Here is a 23,837-nt window from a genome sequence, read left to right as displayed (position 1 = left end):
TGAAAATGTATAATATAAAACACCCTTAAATCCAAAATAGTGTAGGCTTTGACATCATTTCAATTGCTCACATCATATAAATTCTTTTATGAACCTCAGACAGTGAGCTATACAGAGTAGGAACAACAAAACAACAGCCAACAGTGTTGGCCCCTGCTCTAACTACACATCGAGTAGAACACCCTAATGATTATATCTGTTCAAGTCCTCATTTTCATCTTGGTGAATCTCTCATCTTTCCTATTTGATAGAGCTATAAGTACACTTTTGATAAGAAAAGTATTAACTCTATCAATTTTAATTGATTCAACTTTCCAAACAGGTTCAATTCCTCCCTTTGCCTATTTGTTCCTTAGCAGTCAAGAAAACCAAGAGTAAACAACTGCGAATGAAGCTCCCTGCAGTTTTTAGGGTAATTCTTTTACTAAATCAAAACTAGTATCATTAAGTGTTCAGGTACTTCTGTCAGCTGACAAAAAGATATTTCAATTCTCTTTTTAAACTGAATCCTTAATAGACTGCTTTGTTCTTGCATTTGTTACAGTTTCTTCAGTCTGCTCAGTTCAGGCATTGATTCAAGAATGCATAAGGTACTATTTTCCTTCATTGTATCCTAAACATAAGAAGAAATCAATGCATTCAGCTTTCCCCTTCTGAGCAAAAGAAGCAGTGTCTAACTGATACAAGCAATCTTCTGGCAGTCTGCTGCTGAACCACCACTCTGAGATGCTACAAACACCTCAAACACAACCCACTCAGTAACATAAGCAATTAAATTGAAAGTTAGTAGATATTCTTCCATCTCCACTTTGAATACAAATCACAGCTTCAAACTTAGCAGCTAGCCACTTGATACATACACACACAGAGATAAAAAAAAAAAAAAGACCATAATGGCAGCTGCTTTTGTGGCCAAAACTCTGCAGCTCACATTCCTATGGAGAGCATCAATCTAGTATAAGCAGGGCTCTTCTACTTCACACAGAAGCCAGTTCTTAGTTATAAGTGTTTTCAGAGCAAAAACAGTCAGAATGCTTTACTAAAAATAATTATCTGAGGCCTACTGCATTTTGGCTCATATTTCTTGTGCTCAGACAGTTCCTCATTATTATTTCTTGTCTTCTTAAAAAAAAGTTTGTAGACTTTGAGGGGGAGTAGGTACAGGGAAAACAGGAAGGATCTGAGATATCACTCCAATGTGACCGTATGTGACAGCTGTGAATTTAAATCTCCTCTTAACCTAGCAAGTTGGCATTCAACAGTTATGGACTTTAAGCTCTTCACAGTCACTTTCTTAGCCTAAAATTTCATTACAACTGCTACAATTAGGCAACGTACCTTCGGTAGATGTACTTAATATAGTGCCTAGATGGCTTTGATCAAAGACTTTATTATTTCCTGTGAATAAATGTATTCAGTGTGGAGAGAAGCATTACTATATTGATTTCCATGACCATGTGCCTTAATATGTATTAACTGGGTGAAGTTAGCTCCTGGTTGTTCCTCAAATTTGACAACCAGTTAACATGTAGTAACATACCAACTTGTGCTTGTGGCCTAGATATTTACAGGCTGGTTGATATTCTTCTTTCCTCCCTGTTTCTCTCTATTCCTTCTGTGTCTGGAGAGATAACTACTAAAGTCACATTGAAATAATAAAATGAAAAAGGACACTCAGGGCAACAAGTAGCTGTTCATCTCTAAGAAATAACGGAGCCTGAAAATTCAAGATATCTCTATCAGAGCCAACATTTTATAAGAATATTTGAAGCATCTCACATCAATAAATAGTGAGACACCATTCCCGAGTTTTCCATCAATACTTTCTTCTCTGGTAATCTTTCTAAAGGCAATATTTAAAAATAACATTCTTATTTTGAGAATTCATTGGGACAAATTGAATTGAATTGATAAAAATACATTAGATTGCATTATTGCAGCTACATTTGGAAATTAAAGGCAAACCTATAGTTAATTCCAAACATTCAGTCTAATGGAAATCTTTCAAAGATTACTATATGCATAAGAATATGGTAGGTCAAATCACTCAAACAATTTCTCCATGGTAGACTTCCTAAATAAGCTCTTGTACAAAGATATAATGAATTTTAATTGCATACAGAAAATGTCTGAAATCTAACCACAGGTATAACATGTTGTGCCAACTACTTCAGACGTGGTTGGTTTTTTTTATCCCTGGCATATCATTTTGATCACCCTGTTAATAATAAGTTGATATGCACAAATAGAATAATTTTTCTTTTAAACTATTAATTAAAAGATTAAAGCACACCTTCAGATCTCCCCTAAGAGCAATGTTCCAATATCTGTACAGCTTTTAATGAGGTGAGCAAGAGACATCCAAAACCTATTCTTTTCTGAGGTCATATTTTTAGTGTTAATAAGAAAAATTAGCATCCAGTGAAGTACTACCCTAGGTTGACATATGGAAATACCCTGTTCCAGAAATGCAGAGAAATGGCTAGAAATGAGGACTGCTCTGTTGGACATCTCAAGTGTCCCAGAATAACTCCATTACTGAATATTCAAGTCAGGTAAGAGATTGCTATATACTGCTGCCATTCCATACCAATCCCATGTCTTACCACAGGCTCATTGTTTCTACAGGAAAAATTAAACAAATCTGCATTTTTTTCAGTTGATTTGATATGCGAAATATCCCCTTTTTTCAAGAGGTATTGGGAAAACCTTCTAGACCAAGAATCCCAGCTCATGGCATGTGTAATTTCATATATCCACCTTCAAAATACCTAAGCAACTCAATTCTTCCAGTCTGGACATGCCAACGCAAAGGGCAATGCCAAATATGCACTCTTTTTCCTTTTATTTGAGCTTCTCTTTTGAAACATACACTCATTTCACAACATCCCCAGGGCCATCCAGTTTCAGGTTGCCTTTCTAGGCATATCTGTCCATCCCTAAAATATTACTTGGCTTGAGTTTACAGATAGAAAAAGGCAAATCAGATGTTAGCCAATAGAGAAAGACACAAATAAGTTTTTATACATATTATGTTACAGTTCTTACACTGTGGTCATGACTAAGACCTTTTCTCCTCACTTCTCTAAGCCAATTTTTTTTTGCTTTTTAAAAGAAAAATTTTAAACTACGGCAAAGACAAAGAAGTCATTGAACCTCTTTTTTTTTCTCTGTGAATTACAATTGCAGGAAAGATATAATATCATTTTGAGTCAATCTTCTGTGAAAATTCACAGAGTATTAAATAGGCTTACTTTCAGCATACATCATTTTAAATTGCATAAGCAACAGATGGGAATAATGGGTCATTTTAACCATGCCTCTGTGTGTGGTTTTAAGTGTTTTATTTCTAGTTACAGAACCTCTAAAATTGAGGCTTTATGTAAGAAATTACATAAAATATCAGATAGTTATATTCACCACAGGAAAGAAAGTCAAGAAATAGATATGATAATAGGATGATTTAAAACAGCATGATTTCTTTATTGCAGTCTAAATATTAATATCTCTGTGTTTACAGTCTTAGTACATGGAGAGGAAGAGAAAAGTCAGGATGACAGACTGCAGCAAGCACTCCCAGTGCCCAGCACCCAGGGACTTGGGCCACTATTAATGAGCTGTGGACAGGATCTGATTTGCCCATTCCTGCCACACACAAAGGAAGAGGACTTAATTAATGACAAATTATCACTCATCTGATAATTACTCTGAAAATTACTTCTATAGTCTTAAGCTGCCCTTACTGTTTTGAAAGGTAAGAACAGTTACATATTGATTCAGCTACAGAGACTCCCTTCATGTTATGCTGTATGAAATTCTTATTCTGCCATTAAAGCAGTCTGGTGAACTAGTAATTAGAGCTATTAGCCTTAAATGTCCTTTGAATTTTGTACATTCAGTCAGCACCTACCCCAAACTGTGCTTTGATCTTTGATGCAAATGTAAGAAGCATCCTCACATTCTCCCTTGAGGACCATAGTGCTGTCACTTTAACTTTATGGTTGATGCTGCCTGGGGTAAATATGGTATTGCTTTCAGATGCAATAAAGGAAGAGACCACATTGTGCTGAGAAAAAGAATTAGATTCACAGTCCCTAAAAACTCTTGAATTTTAAATGTCCTATTGGGTATTTCAAATATTTTATTTCACACTGTATTATAAAAAGAAAATAATTTGAATATTTGTTATTGTCCACAGGTACAATGCAATGTTTCACTTTACCACAGAGTCCCTTTACCTTTAAGAATGGTTGTATGGATGACTTGTTTCTCAAAGATTCCTCAGAGAACATTTTGTAAGACAACAATTCTAAATTAAAACACAGTTATAATTTATATTGAGTCCTCCTAGTCTTTTATGGTCTGACTGCTTATTAGAGTTACTATTAGCAACTCCCTGCAGAGCCTCTTTTTTTAATCAAAATGACAAGTCATATCATCACCAGTAAACATTGTTTGAAATGTAATACAACACTTCTTTGACAGAGGCAGAGGCAATTTTAAATTTACAGCCTAAGTCTATACTGTCAAAGTAAATGGAAAAGCTCATCAAATTCAGAAGGTTTCTGATTAGGACAAGAGTCACGTAAATGAATAAGTAAATGTTTCAAGTGGCAATTTTATACTAATAAAATCAAATCATTCTTTTGTGGATTTGCTGTTCTAGGGTGCGATCCTGTTTTCCAGTGCTGCTGATGCACTCCTTCCAACAAGCCCTTAATGTAAAACACACAGGCAACTCCACGAGCATCTGTTTTCCTCCAGTAACATCTGCATGACTGTCCATACTTAGGTTTCTGCTTGATTTTCTGTGATGTCTCCAGTTGATCACTCCAGTGCTCCTTTCTGCACAGAGGAACTAATATTGTCACGGGTGAGATTGTTCATCCTTACAGCTTAGACTTGCTTGTATCCTGATGGCCATGGTACACTTTTGTGAAGTGGGATTTCAGGATTCATGATTCTTCAACAAAATTTGTGATTTCAGTCCTAGGTTTTCCACTACTAAGTGCTCTAACCACTGTGTTACTTGATAGTCAATGTTTCTTTACTATAAACTGAACTCATCATCCTCGATGTGTAATTGATTTGCTTGATAAACCTCTTCCAATGACTTATGCATAGTTTACTCCTCTTACTGTTTCTGAGACACAACAGATCTTGTATTGGGACTTCATATTTCTGAATGAGAGCAAGTGAACAGTTCACATTGTAACTTAAGCCCTCAGTCTCTTGTGGGTACCTACTCTCATCTCAGTCCATAATACATTTTGGTGCAATCTGTCCGTCTGCACAAGCGCTTCTGTACGTGGCAGACAAGTGCAATATTGATTAGTCCAAAGATATTGTACATTTGATTTTAATACAAATGCATGCAGCTGGCAAGGAATTTTCAATTCTTTCTATAAGTAAGGAGCTTGATCACATGCATCTGCAAGAATGTCAATTCCTCCCTAGGGACCTGAAGAAAGTAGTTTTATAGCTCAGGAAAAAATATTAAAGTATGCATTCAAAGAGGAAACAAAATTAAAAAAAAAAAAGCAACAAAGACCACTGTTATGAAATCTGTGGAGGATTTTCTTTTTTCTCCTTTTAAAAGTCAACCTTTACTGTTAACAATTATCTTATTCCTTACAGTAAAGGAGCTGCAATAAATGTCATTTTATTTTCCGTGAAGACAGTACCTTCAGTAATAAGGATGATGATTTTATGTGTTTATATTGGAACAATAATCTCAATTGCAGGAACTACTTTTTTAAAATATACACATTTAATACAAATTACAAAATGACAGTATTATTATATATGCCATTAAAAAAAAGAATTTACTGAAAAGCATTGTGTCTCACAATTACATGTTTCTTATACTAACCCTGTTGCCTACATCTTCACATTTTCAAGAGGTGTGAATTTGACAGATCAGATGTCAGTTCAGAAAAAGTACACTAGAACTTGCAAAAGGTTGGATGCCATTCTGGCTACACCAATTAAAGACTGACACATCTTTGAAACATGCCAGTTCAAGACTGAAGATGACAACAAAGGAAAGTATGAAGACATGGAAGTGTAGCAGTAAACCTGCATTATATGGGAAAACTGTGTTTTAAGCATGTTTTAAAATGGCTTTTTTGTGGTCTCTGCTAACTCATGTTTCTTCTTCCCAAAATCCCCCACGGCCAGTTCTTATCTCTGTCTCAGGAATGTCCTGAGAAGATATCAAGAAGTCCTCTCATTGGTCTCTTGTTAACCCCTTCCTTATTTGGCTGTTCCCTGCCTGATTGGTGTTTTGTAAGACCCCTTACCTTACATGGTCCCTTTTGACCCTCCCAAGAGCCTTATAAACCCCTAACCACAATAAACTCCCTCTCTCGCCTCCTCTCCAAGTCCCGTGTGCTGTCTCTCTCCGGCTGCCATGGGAACACGTGGGTGGGGGGAGGGGTGAGCACCTAACACCTCCATGCGTCCAGGACCCTGAAGAAACCCCTGGAGCTGGAGTAACCCCTTCCCTATCCACCTCAAGCCTTCAGAAATGGAACCCCACAATGGGAGGAATGCACCCAGACGGAAGTTGTGATTGATGGGTGGTACATTATTCTAAATTAATACTTAAACTGGGAGCTGACATAGTGGAGCAAAACAAAAAATGTTGTATTTTGTCTGATATGCTGCCCCTCACAATAGTATACACTGAAAGTTCAGAGAAAAGTGCTATGCCATTTATAACAAACATAAAATATCATGTTAACTGTTGATAAATATCTCCTTTATAACACAAATCACACAAGCAAATGCCACCTCGATTTTCATAGTTGATTGTGTGTTACCATTTACCCTGTCAGACCCAATCTTATGAATCTGACAGCTTTAGTACCTCTGTACCCTCTGCACAGTCATCTGCAACTCAGACACTGCAGTTTTTTAAGGTCAAGGATGCCAAAACCCAAATACCTCCTTCTCCACTCTTCCATGCACACACCTTTCACTTTACCCCAGTGTTTCTAACTTCTCTTCTAGCACTGCCTCCATAGCTTTATTTCCCAACATCCCTTGCCTACATCCTCTTTATTTTTTTGTCACCTATTTTTAATCTTCCTTCTCCAATGTTTTAAGACATCAGGACCAGACTGCCTGCCCCATGCTTGTCAAGCAGTTTCTGATGCAGGGTTGGAGTGAGATGGGAGGACATGCACTGTGAAGGGGACTTCACGTATCAGAGACCAACTGGGCAATCTGACCACATTTCCACATCATCTACCTTTCATTCCATCTTCAGAACCTTTCCTCACAGCCAAGAGATTTCTCTTGGATTTCTCTTGGTTCAGCAAGCTACAACTTGTGCAACCCTTCTCTTGGATTTCTAGCTATAGAAGTACCTCCTAGGATGGATCCATGCTGCATATCAGCAGTTGGCCATGTCTAATATGCAAAAATCAGTACAAATCTTTATAATTCTGTCATTTCTCTCCTTTACGTCCTAACCCACATACAGAATGCCTCCAACCCCTTAGGATACTTCTATCTGCAATCTCCTGTGGCATTTTAAGTCATGCTCTGTCTCCAGTGGCAGTGTTGATTTTTCTAAAACAGAGTAGGTCTCCCCAAAACATTCTAAGGTCTCTTAGTAGAGTCTTAAATAGAAGAACCCAAGGCTTTAACTCAGAGAATGTGCTAGGGATCATAATCCCTACATCTTGTTTCTCATCTGAGAAATGCATTCATTATTTCATATTTTGAGACAAAAAATCAGCATTAGAAGTAGGAATCAGTTTCAAATATTGAAAACCCAAGTTATGGGCCCCAAACTCAGTAGTTTTGAGATTCAAAAAAATTTTATATTCATTTCTCTTGTTAAAGTGTCTTTGTTTCATCTTTTCATTACCAATTCTCTCCCCAGTTTAATATCCCTAAAACTTGCAAAGAAAGGAAATAAATTTGCTTTAGCCTGCCTGTGCAAATGTTAATCAGAAAGTAATAAGTAATGTTTTGTATGTGTTTTTTCACTAGTAATCACTACATGGTCAGTGCTAAGGCTACATATTTTCAACGGAAATACAGAATATTACAGAATGCTAAAGGAACAGAACCCGAGTATTCAAATTATTGGAATGCAAAAACTGTGAAAGTCCCAAACATGTAAGTACTAAAACCAGTTCTCCTGAAAAATGCAAATGGACATGAACATATGGTGAAATATACTTCCATAGATGGAAAATCTGATAGCCAATTTATCTGTTTGGGTAAGATCTGGGTTTATATTCCACTATTATTATCTAAGGTAGGAATTTTATGAGAGGAATAAAAAAGCAATCATTAAGATTCACTTACACTGCAATGAGGTGCCATGTAGACACCTCCACTTTTACATGTGATTGTTTGAATACTGTCATAAGTCCTACCTAAGTTTTGGCAAGAATTAGTAAGCCATTTATTTCTCTGACGAGTATATGTCACTGAATTAAAAAAATGTGCCAAGTTAAGCCACTACCAAAAATGTAGCTCTGCCCCTTACCTGCCCTAACAGTGTATTTCTTCCTCTTCTTGTACAAGTCCTAGTATCTATGTGCCCACCGAGCCTCCCAATCCAACTGTGAACTAAGGGTTCTTTTCTGATGTGCTATAATTAGTTTTTAGCTAGATCAGCAGTTTGATTCAACTAACCATAGGGTGCCAAAAGGCAATGCCAGTACAAAGGTGGAGGTGAAAATACGTAGTCAAGGATGGAGAGGAGGATCCTATCACTGCTTTGGGCAGCATCATGACCTCTCTATTCAAACTAAAGCCATGATACTGCATGTTAGCCGCAGGCACACACAGGGTGCTTCTTCTGTCTGTGCACACTGGGTATTCACTTTGATACCCTCTCATACAAGACAATGTGTAACTTTGGAGGAAGCACCAAGGAAGGCAGCAGATTTTCAAAGCACAAGGGAAATTCCTCAGAGTAGCCTTCTGTCTGCAAGTAAACTGTTGTAAAACCCCTTCTGCTTTTGGAAGCTGAGCTCTTTCCTGCAGAATAATCATGGGATGTTGAGTATCCCAGCCTCAACATCAAAAATGGACAGTCAAAACTGTAAGAGTAAGCCTATAATTTGAGCACTGGAAAATGAAAGGATTTCCTCTATTTGCAAATTCTTTCTTCAAAAAGGGGAGAATAATCAAAGCAGTTCATCAGTATAATATACATTACTATCATGGTTCCTACATATTCTCTACCAATCATAATTTCAGTAAAACCCTATATGCAAGACAAGGATTTTTGCAACTCTTTTTTTAGTCATCTCCTACAATCTAATTCTTCCAAGATTGTCTTTTTTTCATTCTGTAAGTGACATTTATTGCAATTCTTCATAAACTCCTGAGAATTGGATTCCTTGCCCCTGGAATCGAATAAAATATGTGCACAGCCTGTCAGCAGGTCACATGTATCCTGCCAACCTACATCTAATAGATTTTTCACTTTTCATCAGTGGATTTCAAGACAGTATGTAGTCTGCCAAATTTACTAAAAAGCTTTGCTACAGTATCACACCTTCAAAATGTGCAATCTGTCAAAGCCATAGCTCAAAATGTCTGCTACGATGAGAGTCTTTGAAAAATCTGCTACGGTGTTGGCATTCATTCAGAAAATAATGAGTATATCAACAGAGAAGGAGGGTAAAGGAAAAAAGTTGTTGGGGGAGGGGGAAGAAGTAGAGAGAAAAAAAAGATTAATCCTAAATGTAATTTTCTAGGACCTGAAGAAACGAAAGGAATTCTTTTTGCCAGTGTAATCCAGTTTCATACAAATTGCTCCAAGATGACAGCATGTTAATAGATAAATAGTCTGAGTGCTACATTTAATAACACTAATGAAAAGATAATTTATCATAGATTTGACTGCAACTGTACATAGCAAAAACTTAATATTGATTCAAACACTGAATATATTTAGAAAACAGTAGAAGACAGCAAAATTGCTTGCACTTTTACTGAACATTATATATATGGAGAGTATCGTAAGAGACAGGTGGAGACAATAGGGATGCTTTTGTTATTAAGTGACATACGAACAAAACCGAAGCAATTTCAGAAGACTTGCAAGTAAAGACAAACTTCTGTTCCAAAATAGCCAATAACACTCGCAACAAAATAGTCAAGGACTGTGAAATGAAATTCTGAGAACCTTTCTTCCCTACTTTCCTTCAACCTGTATTTTAGAAAATCCATGTTTACATTCAAATAACATAAAAAAGGGTAAAAAGAGGAGGAAAAAGACCATTTAGAAAACAATAAAATATTTGCATATTAAAAACAAGTTCTTATGCACCTACTGGAACAACTGACAACACAGGTAAGTGTTCCTGAACACTAAGATAGTGAAAGGACTGTAGTACAATTTTGAATTCAAAGCACTACAGAAAAGCTTCTTGACTCCATGCCCTGTATCTCTGAAAACAGGGTTACAGAAAGTTTCTTGGGTATAGAAAGCCAGTGCATTCTTAACACCACACCATTAACGTCTTAATCCAGTCACTTCTAGAAGCAAACAAGGAAATTGATAGTAAGAATATCAAACAACCACAAAAAATAAACCAATCAAACAAAAAAAAACCAGACACACAAATACAAACAAACAAAAAAAAAGAAGAGAAAAAAACCCCACCACACAACCCTCCCCCACACAAAAGATTAAAAAATGAATCAAACAAAAAGTAAATGATCCACTGTGAAAAAAGCTTGTGCAAAGTTTGCATCAACCAAGAAGGCTACTGAGCTGAATAAAATCAATCAAAAGGCTTACAATGGACAAGAGACAACTGGAATAAACAGGGCTTGTGAAGTACCAGGGCTTCTGAATTACCTTGCATTACCAATTTGATTTTTCTCTATTAAAAATTTAAATATTAATTTTGTAATAAAATATGGAGTTGTTCTTCATTTTAAGAGGCTTGGGTCTTATTTGGGAATCTCATTGAACAACTCACTTGGAGTATACCAAACCAACTCTTGGAAGAGATCTTTACTGAATTTGTGAGTACATTGGAATTGCTCTTAATTTAGTGAATAAAAGTACTTCAGTCCCCTTTTCATACAAATAAAAGAAAAAATTATTGAATCTTTGAGATTATGGTTTTACATTGAATTGTTATGTCCATAAAAACACTAAAAAGTGTCCCAGGTAACTGTGGAAATGGAAGCCAAATTCTTTGTCTGCCTTCAAGAGACAAAATTCAGAAGTAGCTTACCATTTTATAAAAATATTTAAATTATTATGATTTTCATATCTAATATATTGAAGAACCTTTTTTTAATCCCTCTTTCTTTCCCTCTCTCACTTCCATACAAATATCTGGAACAGGGGAGTCCCACCCATAACTTTTGTTTGCATAAGCAAAGCATGTGTGAAAAAGTCCAGTAGAGGTATTGAAATTGCTTGAATGCTTCATAATTTAGCACTATGACCACAAACCAATGTTCTGTTTTAAAGGCTTCAGGATAGTGATTTCTTTCCAAATATAAGTATGATAACTTAGAGTAGATGACAGAGTATTCTGAGTTGGAAGGGACCCACAAGCATCATGAAGTCCACCTATGAAGTGAATGGCCCAGACTTGGGTCAAACCCACCACCTTGGCATTTTAGCATCATGCTCTAACCATCTGAGTTAATCTCAGGGTCAAGCAGGTAAACTTGTATTCTATAGTATTCTATGGACTATTAAACAAATGCTGCTAGAACATAATAATAATAATGGCCAGTCTTCGCGAACGAAGATTTGGGGAAAGGTCTTTTACCTTTCCAGCCTGCGCAATGGATTTTTTAGGTGAGACACAGCCTGCGCTGAACTGAGCCCACCCTTTAATCCTAAGGTTCATCTGCCGGGGCCAAGCAAGCTTGGACAATGGCAGTGAGGTCCTCAGGACGTAGGTTTGTTTAGAGTGACCTTCTCATAGATGGATGGCCTCACAGGCCTAACGGACTCCATCTGCCCGGGGGACTGGCTGGATTTGAACCTGGGTCGCAGAGGTGAGAGTCCTGCACGCTAACCACTAGGCCACCAGGGGTCCCCTGCTAGAACATATTAAATATATATATATACATAATTTTAATGTAGTCAGCACCGAGGAACAACATCACAGCCGTATCTCTTGAAGCTCCTACAAACACTTTCATTTTCCAATAGAGATGGTCGATAATGTCCATTTTCCCCATCTTTCTCCTGCAAAGAAGTTAGGAAGCATGTGGCCTTCAGTTCTTTCACATACATCACAGTTTTGTCTTGGCAAACTTAGTAATCACATTTGAATGTTTATAAGTTTTTCCCTGTGAGATATTCAGAAGGCATCTTGGAATTTTGTTAAACTGTGCTTTCAACATAAGTATTTCAAAATTGTTTAACACAAAGAGAGAGAGATTTCTCAGCAGCTTAATGAGATTTAGAATTGCATTTCTCTTTCTCTGTAGTCCATCAAAAGAAGCCTTGATGATCAATCTGTGTTCTGCTCCCAGGCTTATATATTTTTTTATGTCAAAGTTCTTTCAGTGATTGCCTCCCACAGCACAATGTAGATGGAGACTGGATTGTAATTAAGATGCTGTAGTCTTAAAAGTTCTTCTTGCAAGTGTTAAAATGATGCAATAGTTCACAAATGAGTTAAGGCTGCAAAGATTCAAGCACCCATTGCATGTGAAAAACTGTCAGCAGTTTTTGTTGACTTCTTTAAGTCAGGAGTGTTCTAAAGGCTGTAGATACAGGCTCAGCAGCTGGAACTTTATATGTGCACATAGTTTTAAACTTGACCAGAGCAGAGCTTTCAAAAGGAATATCCTAATCATTCCCATTTACAAACCAAATTCCCTTTAATTTGCAGTACAGAGCATTCTCAAAGTGTCTGAACTCCACTTCCACATGAAATATTTTGTCTGGAATTTTTTTTGAGATCTCCTAAACCTCTATACTGACATGATCAACCGTACTCCATCACAGCCTTTCCCACTCCTAAATGGTTTGTTCCCAGTTGAGTTTCTCTACTGTCTAAAGAGAAACTTCTCAATACACGGCAAGGCAGTCAACATGCATGAAGGTGTTCCTTGCGAAACAACCTCTTTGTGTTTTATCTTTAGAACTCTAGGAAAGGAGGCAGAATTTAAGAATCAACTCTGATGTTTTTATGGATGATGAAAAACCCAGCAGAAACAAAATTGAAACGATCAAAAACTGAGTAAAACAGGCTTAGGGCCCTGAGGCACCAAGCCTCAAGGACTTCTGGGCTTACCAGAAGACTGCAGACTGGATCTACTCCTTTCCTTTATCCTTGAAGAAGAATCCTATTCAAATTAGCTTTTGATGGGGAGAAAGAATTTTTATGGGAGAAAAATATACACTTAATGTTATAAAATCTTCTCTTTAAAGTGATCTTTTGTTTCACTGACTAACTCATCCCTACTTTTAGTAGAACTATTTGGTTGCATACTCTGGAAGAAGAGAAATGTAGCTGAGCTGGCCCAGTTCCATAATCAGGAGTTAACAGAAGTGGGATTGTTTCTGGGTCCAAATATGGGAGGTACAGAAGTGCTTTTGTTTCCTTGCAGTGGAATCCTGCAGGAAAGTTAAATAGCAGAGAGAGAACCCAATAGAGAAGTGATAATTCTACATAGGCTACAACCCATGAAATGCACAATGATGTACATACATTGGGATTAATAACAGTCTCCCATTTTAGGCACCTAATTTAATGAACTACTCTCACAGCCAATGGGAAGATAAAGATGGTTGTTTCCAAGGTGGGCAAAAAGAGATTCCTTGTTCTAAACTTCCCTTAGAGCTGATTCTCTCTTGCTCAGTTCCTGCACTGACTACAGGAGGAAAGCACAGAGAACATCCAGCTCTCTTACTATTGAGAAAAATATTTGTAAATATTGTAAATATTCACCACTGTGCTTTTTCCAACCTCATAGAAACTGAGGATATGGAAGACAAGGGGTCTGTTTTATACATTATCTAAAGTAACCATTCTTCTGCTGGTTTGTCAGATAGTCAGTCCCATAAAGTTTTATAGAACTGAGAGTTGTTTAGAAACACCCCAAAAACGAGGAGACTGAAGGCTTTTTATTATTTATCCCTTTCTTTTTCTAAATTATACACTGTATACAGTTTCTTGAGGAAAAACCCTTTTAATTTAAAAAAAGGTTTGAACTCTTTGATTGCAACAGCCTCAGCCACAAACTGCACACCATTTTAAGAGAATGGTATTTAATGTAGAATAATTAATTCAGAATTCAGCTGAGATAACTGGACTATTTTCTAAGTGCCTACAAACAAATTGATCTTTCTCACGTTTTTTGAGGATTCAAAGCAAATATTTAAGACATTACAAAAAATGAGATTGTGAAATTACTGAAAGATTAAAATATTTGTGGAAGTTCTTTTGCAATATTCATTCAGTTCTAGTGGAAAGTTCACTTACAAACTTTTCTAAAGTTGCACTTTACTGCACAGTCTTAAATTATGTAATTGCATGTAATACTGGTACCTATGAGTGCACGCTGGGAATTCAAAGTAATCTGAAGTTCAACTGCTCCACAGAAAAGACTTTCAAGAGCTCAGATAATTATTTTGCAATGAGAAGCCAAAATATATGCTAACAATGACACCAGCTTTAAAAAGACATTACATTTTAGAGACTGAATAAAATATCTTAGAACTGTGGTCTTATACAACCAATCGAGATGTCTGCTTAAAGTAAGAGCTCTTTAAAGTGTTATCAGTGCATATAGTTAAAAATGACCCTGCTGTACATGCAGAAAAGGTTCTGAGCTACTATTATAGCCTACTACATTTTCTTCCTAATTCCTTAAAGAGTCATTACCTATTATATCAAAACAAATTCTTAGCTGCATCAATTATGAAAACTAGAAACATCAAACATGCTGCTCATCATAAGACCAACAGTGCACTTCATCAAGTTATCTTTCTCAGACAAATGATCATTCTGTAGCTTCAGCCCAAGCTGTGCTGTCAGCAGGGATGGGACAAGTATCACCACAGAGAAAGCCCATTCCTAAATAACTGTACCTCATTGTCTGGAAAAAAAAATATTAACTAAACATTTTATTTCTTCAAACAGGAGAATTTCACAGAAGCATCAGTAAAGAAGACAAGGAGATACACAAAAGAAAAAACAAACTGTGGCAGATCCAGCTCACTTCCCTGGACTGCCCAAGTGAGGAGCCAAGACCTTATCAAAACCAAAAATCAAGCCCACATATGCACAAACACATATTATGTTATGAAATTAATGTTATAGTATGCAACATTCTCAAGTGGTAACAGCATTGTTATTAAATATATGCAATAGATATTGCAGAAGTTTATTTGGCTACGTTTCCAAAGTGCAAGTACCCTGAAAGCATCTTTGAAACATGACTTCTGAAATTCATATGGCATGTAAAAAAAAAGTGTTTTCCCTAACTGACTCAAGCAGTCTTTGAAGTAAAATTTTATTTTCAGTATAAACATTTTGTCAACTCTTCCTTTCTCGCTTACACACACAGTCATGAAGTTCATGACGTATTGCCCCATATTGAAACACACATCTCACAAACCACCTGGCCTGTATCTCATTTACTCATGGTTCTTTTCACTTATTACACTACCCATTGACACAAGTGTCCATGCAGTGGTTCCATGTAGTACCCTTGCATCCCTGCTCATGTCCAGTGTTCAGTGCCAGCCCCAGCAGTCACAGCAAACAGCCCCTCCCAGTGAGCAACCAGGTGGCAGGTCCTGGCCACACTTCCCTGGGGTCAAACTCATAGGATAGGAAGTAGCACCTCTCCTCAGCTCCCAAGAAATGCTAGAAGCAACACCCTCCTTCCCAACCTCACTCCTAGAACTACCAGATGGATCTACAATATTTTCCCTTCAGGGGACTTTAAGCATTAGATGTGCCAAAAATTTCACTAAAATGCAACATTGACTTAACAGCTCAAGTCTCTGGTGGTTTTCCCCAGGAGAAACTGGAAGGATCTATTCCAGGCTGTTCTTCCCATTACACAACATTGGGATGCTTCGTACACACACCACTGAGTCGCAAGGATTCCTTAAACTTGCATTACTCTTCCTACTTGAACAAGATGTCGATTTTAAGGTCTGCTAATAACACAGAAGTATTTTGATGATTCAGAGTGTGGAGGTTGACTCATAATTCATTTTGCACTACTGAATTTAATACAAATTTCCAGAGACGACAGAAGTTTTATGAATGTGAGCTTTGGATTGGAAGAAAAGGTCTCTTGGGAAATGATTAAGTTATCTACTTGGATTTTATTTTTTTTCAATTGATATGTTGTTAATAAACATTCACGTTGACCTCAAAGGCTGGTGGGTCCTGTGGGGTCAGGCACTGACAGTGGTGAGGGCTCCCCAGGAGATCCATTCAAGCAGGGCCCAGCAGCCAATGCATGTCCCACCCCAGCCAGGAGCTGGACAGCTGGGAGCAGCCTCAGCCCCAGGCATCAGCCATCTCCCTGAGAGCAGAGGCCCATGGGTGGGCCCAGCTCAGCAGGGCCTATGGTTGGGCAGGGCAGGGCTGTGGGGAGCTGGAGACCAGCGGAGTCACTGAGGCAGGGGATGATGGCCCCAGGGGGCTGGAACAGTGTCCTGGCCCATGGCCAGGGTGGGGGGAGCCACAGGGGCTAAAATGGAGCCCTGGGTAGGGTGGTGAGTGGATATAACTACTCAAAGGAGGGAAAAAGCCAGAATCAGCTCTTCGAGGCTACATAGCTATGCAAACTCCTTCAAGAAATGTTAACAAAAAATTGCTGCCAATCCCACATGCCTAGCTGCCCAGAGTCTCCATTGTATAAAAATCAGATAACAGCAGCTACGGACTTTCAAAATACCAAGGTGTAACACATGATACATTGAAATTGGAAGCACTGCACAAGAACATGAATTTTGCGTGGAAAAGCAACATATGCATATTTGGAGTGATAGTATATGTGCACACATAATTGATCCAACAAACTTTGTTCTAAATGGACATAAATCTTTCACATAGTGTTGACACTTGGTCTCCCAGAATGCCTCAGAAACCACTCAGCTGCCCAAAAAACAAACAAAACAAAACAAAACAAAAAGAAGTGACATGCTGATGGAGAACTGAGTATTTTGGGTTGAGATTTTTCCTTCTTTAAACCAGAGAGTAAATAGTTCAGAGCAATTATTTTGTAGACTGGAATAGTGTTTCATTATTGCCTTATCCAAAGACATCCACCAGAAACTTTTCAACTTGCAGTTTGAACTTGTGAGTGAATGTAAGCTTTACTAAATGGGATACAAGAGGTTGTCTTCTGCTCTCCAGCCCTAGTTTCATCCCAGGTCTCATATCTGCCTTTGGGTCCCCCAGCGTGCTCCCGCTCCTTCCTATACAAATGGGTCTACCCTACATAGCTCCTCTAGCCCTGGGCAGGTCTGCCTGACACTACTGTTCCTCAGGCCTTCCTGCTTCTGCTGCCTGGGGAGATATGTAGATCCAAGAGAGTTCTTCAATTCTCACTTTTCAGATCTGCAGCTGTAAGAGAGAAAGAAGTAACAGCAGCATGATTTGAACTTGTCAGGATGAAATCTGTGCAGCCTAAACCTACAGTTCATCTTAAAATATTTGGAGAAACTATTGTCAAGATATTCCACATTACTGTCTCATTTATTTAAATTCATTCTTCTAAGTTTAATACATGTGAAATAATCTACAATTTTACATTCCTGGGGACCACTAGAATGACTTCATAAAGTGTCATCAACATAAACCATATGGAATAAAAGACTAAGCATATATCAGTGCTGAATTAAAGAAGGGAAAAGTGCACTTTCAAACATTTCTGCTTTGACATTCTGACCTAACAGCCATTTAGCGTATAAAGAAGTAGTTTTACACTTTCACAGACTCTATAGTTTCCTTCAAAAATTGACTGATTTCATTTATTATTACTATTATTGATGTTGTTGTTATTATTATTATTTTAAAAACTATGTTCATTGGCTAGAAGTGTCTTTCTTCATGGAAACATCAACTTAAGAAAAAAAGCCAGGCAAGCAGACCACTAAAATCCAAAACTCTGATACCAATGTGTAACAGTGATTTTAGTTGAATCAATGTTGAGCTTGATTTTTGGTTGTTCCTTGATTTCATACATAATCAGAGTTATAAACACTCTTTTTCAGGAAATATCTGGTGCACTCATTCAAACCAACAGATCTTGGAAACTTGGAAATGGCATACCTTTGTGTTTGTGCTTTAAATTTTTCTTGACGGTCATTTGAAAGGTCCATAGATTATAAAAACATAATATCTATTAATAATAAATAAATAAAAGTTGATTTTTATAGCAGGTCTTATCAGGTAGACTTCATTAATCAATACCATCTCTTTCAATTACGCAAATACTGTATCCTTAAATGTGAACTGCTGTTTTACAACATACTCAGATATCGTAGGTGGGAAGTTACATATTTGTAAAAGAAAACAGTTTTTCTATCTACTACTTGTTTCAGAAATTGTTTTGGGAATCAGCTCTGGTTTTCACAAAAACGGATGCACAGCAGCTGGAGCAGCAGTGGATCCAGGCCCTTTACATACAGTACCTATAAACAACTCAGGTGATTTATACAGGGATCCATGTAAATACTTTCAATTCCTAAGTTCACGAAAGAAGATTTTAACTGTGATCATTTCTCATTAATTGGTGAATATATTAAATAGCCTCTATTTAAGACTCCTTTTGGCAATTACACCTTCCTTTTACTAAGAGCTGATACACAAGCAGAAGCCTCCATTTGAAATAAGCACAACACTATTAATTGAGAAGATATACAGGCAAAGGGAAATATATAAGAGCTGGAAATTACCCTTTTGCAGGGAAATAAGAAAAGGTTTGTGGAACTAAAAGCAAAGGCATGCAGCACCCACATATTGAAGGAGGTGTCAGCTATTTATTAGTGACTCGCAGGATTGTGGTTTCAACATTGAACTTTCATCTGATTTATCCGTAAAAGCATCCACAGTAACACTAATTATTCTGTGCTATGAAGCAGGCTTCTCTGCTGTGATAAGAGAGATGCCACTGTATCCTTCTCTATATATAAATACGTTGTGCATAAAGCAGTTCAGACGACCAAAGGTTTCAGTGTGAGATAATTAGGCAAAATTTTTTACCAAAAGGGCGGCCAAGCAATGGAACAGGATTGCCCTGGAAATTGTTTGAATCACCACACCTGGGTGGTGATTAAAAAGGTATTTAAAAAACACGTAGATATGGGGACATGGTTTAGTGGTGGACTTGGCAGTGCTTGGTTAACAGTTGGGACTTGACGATCTTAGAGGTTTTTTCCACCTAAATGATTCTATGATTTATAATAGGAAGTTGGGACACAGGAGCCCCAACATATTCTAATATTTTTATGGAATGTAAAGTCTGTGGACAGCAAGCTGTAACATAGGTCAGCTGGAGTGAGACTGAGCATTTAAAAGCATATTCTTACTCAAATCTATTCCCTTGAAATTTCAGAACAAAAGTAGTTTTTGTTCTGGCTCACATTCATTCTGGCTCCTTCACCGATAAGAAGTTTTCAGGATAGAAAATTCTTGTTCTATATGAAGCTTTGTATAACAGACTTGTGCAGGTCAAATTAATCAAAGCAAGTGGAATAAGATTGCTTAGAGGGATTGCTCTGTATCGATGTCATTCATTGAGGAAAAACAAAAGCTAAACCATGAGTCAGCCCCAAAGGATACTGAAAAAAAAGAGTTTCCTGAAGGCCGGATTTGCATTTCTATCCCCTAAACAAGGCTTTTTCTAAAGGATGCAGTAGGATTTCTCAGCCTTTTTGGTGACCAAAGAAGAGATAAGAAATAACAATAACCTGGAAAGGCAGCTGAGTTTCTCAAGGCACCGCAAAAATCATGTAATTTTTGGCATTTAGAGAGATGAGTGAATTTGTTTAAAAATATATATATATTAAGGTTGTTTTGCAGATGACCAGTTCTCAATTCCTTTGTATAACCATGCCAGTGACATTCTCAGCTAGTTGGATTAAAGCCTTTGAAAACTGTATGTTGAAAGACAGACTGTGTTTTGCAAGTGCAGGAACAGCATTGTAAAGAGAACATTCAGTATTTCCACTGTCCCCCCACGCTCTTCTCACACTGGAAGAGAGAAGATTTTTGATCCTTCCTTTTGAGACCTATAACAGAGATGGCCAATGCAATTCCTACAATAAAGAAATTACAAAATAAGACAAAAGCTAAAAGCAAAAAAAATATACAATTAGTTAAAAATTTCTTCACAATCTCCTCTGTAACAGATGAAGGAAACATAGCAGCAGAAACAGACTATTTTTCTGGGGAGTGAGACTAGTCCTTGGACCATTTACTTAAGTCCTAAGAAGTCTGAAATAAAAATAAAACCCCAATATGCATTCAGCAAATTGCAGAGAATTTGGCTACTGGTAACAAGATAAAAAATTTAAACAAATAAAATAAGAAGACAGAAATCAGGCTTACTCTGACTCTCCAGTAAGAGGACTTATTGATTTTTCTGAACCACTCATCGACGATTCAGAAGTTAAACTCCCTCCTGAGCGTGTTTGCTCACTTGCCTTGATGGAATATTCCCAAATGGCTGCCTAGAGCTACTTGCCCAAGTCCTTCTAGTCAGAGTAGTAACAACAGTCAGATTCCTCTCTTTCTAAAGATGGGGCATACACTTTTCAAACGCTCACTGAATGCTGTTGCTCCTTCCCCATGATCTCCTCTGTATTTCATCTTCCCTTTCTCCTGGGATATTTCAAGTCCCACAGCCAATCCTTCTGCCTTGCTGAAAGTGCTGTTACTATTCAGGTAGACAGAAAACTCTATTTGACTTCAATGATTGCAATTCACTGTACACTGAATTCTTTCAGTTGCTGTAAAACACGAATGGTGATCTCTTACTGTAAATGTGATAGAGAATAACTGAAGTCCTCAATGCTTCACATGTTGAAGCTACATACTTTCAACAAAGCTGGCTGAGAATGGCAATGTCATAGGAAAAACTGATTGCACAGTTGTGTTTCCCTGGCAATTTAAAGATACAAGTGAATCCACTTGTTACTTTCAACACCCTCGAAATTCTACCAACTGTGCAAACAATATGTCTAATGGCACTAGACTAGCAGAGCTTGCTTGAAATTAGATATGTGCTCTGAATAAGAATATCATTGGAATGCTTGTAACAAAAACTCTCCTGAAACTACAACAAGAAAAGAAGTATGATATGACCTCTGCTATCTTCAGTGGAATCAGAGCACCTGTGAACCCAGGTCCACAACAGTATCTGCTCCCAGGAACCTGAACCCAGTTCATATTTTGCAAGTCACAACCTGTGAGTTAAATCAAAACTGAATATCCAGGAACACTCACTCTAGTCTTATGATATACTATTACCTGAGAGATAATAGTTCATGTAATTAGAGCCTGAACACATAGATTAAGACGCCGGGCTGCAGAGCAACATTTAGTTTCAGCAGGACTGTGACTTGGATTACATTTCCCTGTGGAAAAGAAGCATTACACATTACTGCAAGTGGAGTATTTAGGGCATATATAGATGTAGTGGGTTTCTGTGGCTGGGTTTTGGTAGCAGGGGAGGCTACAGGCATGGCTTCTGTTAGAAGCTGCTAGAAGCTTCCCCTGTCCGGTGGAGACAATGCCAGCCGGCTAGAGGACGGACTTCCTGCCGCTGGCCAAAGCCAAGCCAATTAGGAGTAATAGTAACACCTCTGTGATAACATATTTGAGAACAGAAGGTTGTGGTGCAGAAAGAATTCCAGCCAGGGAAGAGCGGAGTGAGAGCATAGGAACAAGGTAAACACCAAGGTCAGTGCAGAAGGAGGGGCAGGAGATGCTCCAGGCACCGGAGCTGTGGCCCCTGCAGCCTGTGGTGCAGACCATGGTAGAGCAGCTGTGCCCCTGCAGCCCATGGAGGAACATCGGGGTGCAGAGACTCACCTGCAGCCCAGGGAGGAGCCTATGCTGGAGCAGGTGGATGCATAAAGGAGGCTGTTACTTCGTGGGAGGCTCAAGATGGAGCCGGGTCCTGCCAGAGACCTGCAGCCCGTGGAGAGGGAAGCCCAAGCTGGAGCAGGTTTTTCCCGGGTGGGACTTGCGGCCCCTGTGGGGGACCCACGTCAGTACAGCTCATCCATGAAGGACTGCACCCCATGGAGGAGTGACCCATGGGACAGCAGTTTGGGAAGAATTGTTGCCTGTGGGGTGGACTCATATCGGAGAGGTCCATCAAGGACTGTCTCCCGCGGGAGGGACCCCATGGGAGCAGAGGAAGGACTCCTCTCCCTCAGCAGCTGGCAGAAACAACTGACCATAACCCCCATTCCTCATCCCCCTGCACCGCTGGAGGGAGGAGGAAGAACATGGAAGGAAGGGTGGGGAGAAGGTACTTTTAAGATTATTTCTTACTCTTTGTCTCTTATCCTGTTAGTAATAAATTTAAGTACTATCCCCACTTTGAGTCTCTTTTGCCTGTGAAGGTAATCAGTAACTGACCTCTCCCAGCTCTTATCTCTACTCATGAATCCTTCATTGGTTTTTATCTCCTCTGTCCAGTTGCAGAGGGAGAGCAAAAGAGTGGCTTTAGTGAATACCTGGCATCTGGCCAGGGTCAACCCGCTACAATAGAGCACACATTAACTCTGATAAAGTACAGACAGAGACACCCTTCATTCTTTGGGGCAGGGAAATAGTTGACTATTGGTAAGGGTAAATCTCAGACCATATATATCTTGCAGCACTACAGAGAAATGCGGACGATAAATAATGAGGAAAATATCTACAATGAGTGAGTAGAAAAAGCTAATAAGTAGGATCCCACCTCTCCCAAAATTAGATGGATCTTCCTCCAGCACAACATGAATGCTGTGTGTGAAACTGCATGAACAATCCAACTTTCCTGGAATCTGCATCGTTCCCATAAGCAAAAGAGCAAGTCAGTTACCCATACAAGAGGGGCATGACATTGCAACAGCATAAGGGCGAAAATTCCTCTCTGTGTGGGAGAAGAAACAATGCACACCTGAAGCCCAGCATCTCAAAGAGTTTCTAATAAAATGGCATATGTTTGCCAACTATGGCTCAGAAATCCACTTCATTGTCAGACAAATGTTGTTGAGTGAGCTGTGGTCTTACCATACATACCCCAAGTAGAAAAATTGGATCCAAGGCATTTCCCAGATGCTCTGCTTTCTCTAAAGACTGTCCTCAAAACCAATCCTGGGACTACAACAATGTGAGTACACACCCCAACCCTACTGTTCAAACAGTTGTTCCATAAAGAACAGAATTCACAATTTGTAAGTCCAAAGGAAGAGATGAAGGAGGGCCCTAACAGTACAAACCTGTTGTACGTGTGCTCTGAAAGAACATGAGGTTTTGTCATTCCTTCCTAGCACAGCTGCTTTTGCATGGAACTATTACTGGGTAAAATTGCAGTATCAGCAGCAGGGGCTATCACCTATTGGCTGTGTGCTTTGGAAGGGAATCGCCTTTGAGCATCAGTAGGAATGTAATCGAATCACAAGCCATGAGAAACTGTCCTAATAAAGCCACTAAGCCCAGAGAACAACTCTAGTACTAGAAATGGATAATAAGGTGCTGTGAACTCACAGCTGATGGCAAACATGCTAAGCAAGGAATGCTTCCTAGACCAGTAATACAGATCTCTCAAGGAAAGAAAAGATTGAAAAAAATCACTAAACTGTGTCATCATCCTCTCTGTGCTGGGAGGCTCCAGGTCCTTTAGGA

Source organism: Neopelma chrysocephalum, unplaced genomic scaffold, assembly GCF_003984885.1.
Source record: "Neopelma chrysocephalum unplaced genomic scaffold, ASM398488v2 Primary Assembly neopelma1_45, whole genome shotgun sequence".
In the NCBI taxonomy this organism is placed as follows: Eukaryota; Metazoa; Chordata; class Aves; order Passeriformes; family Pipridae; genus Neopelma; species Neopelma chrysocephalum.
Note: the sequence above shows the minus strand (reverse complement) of the source record.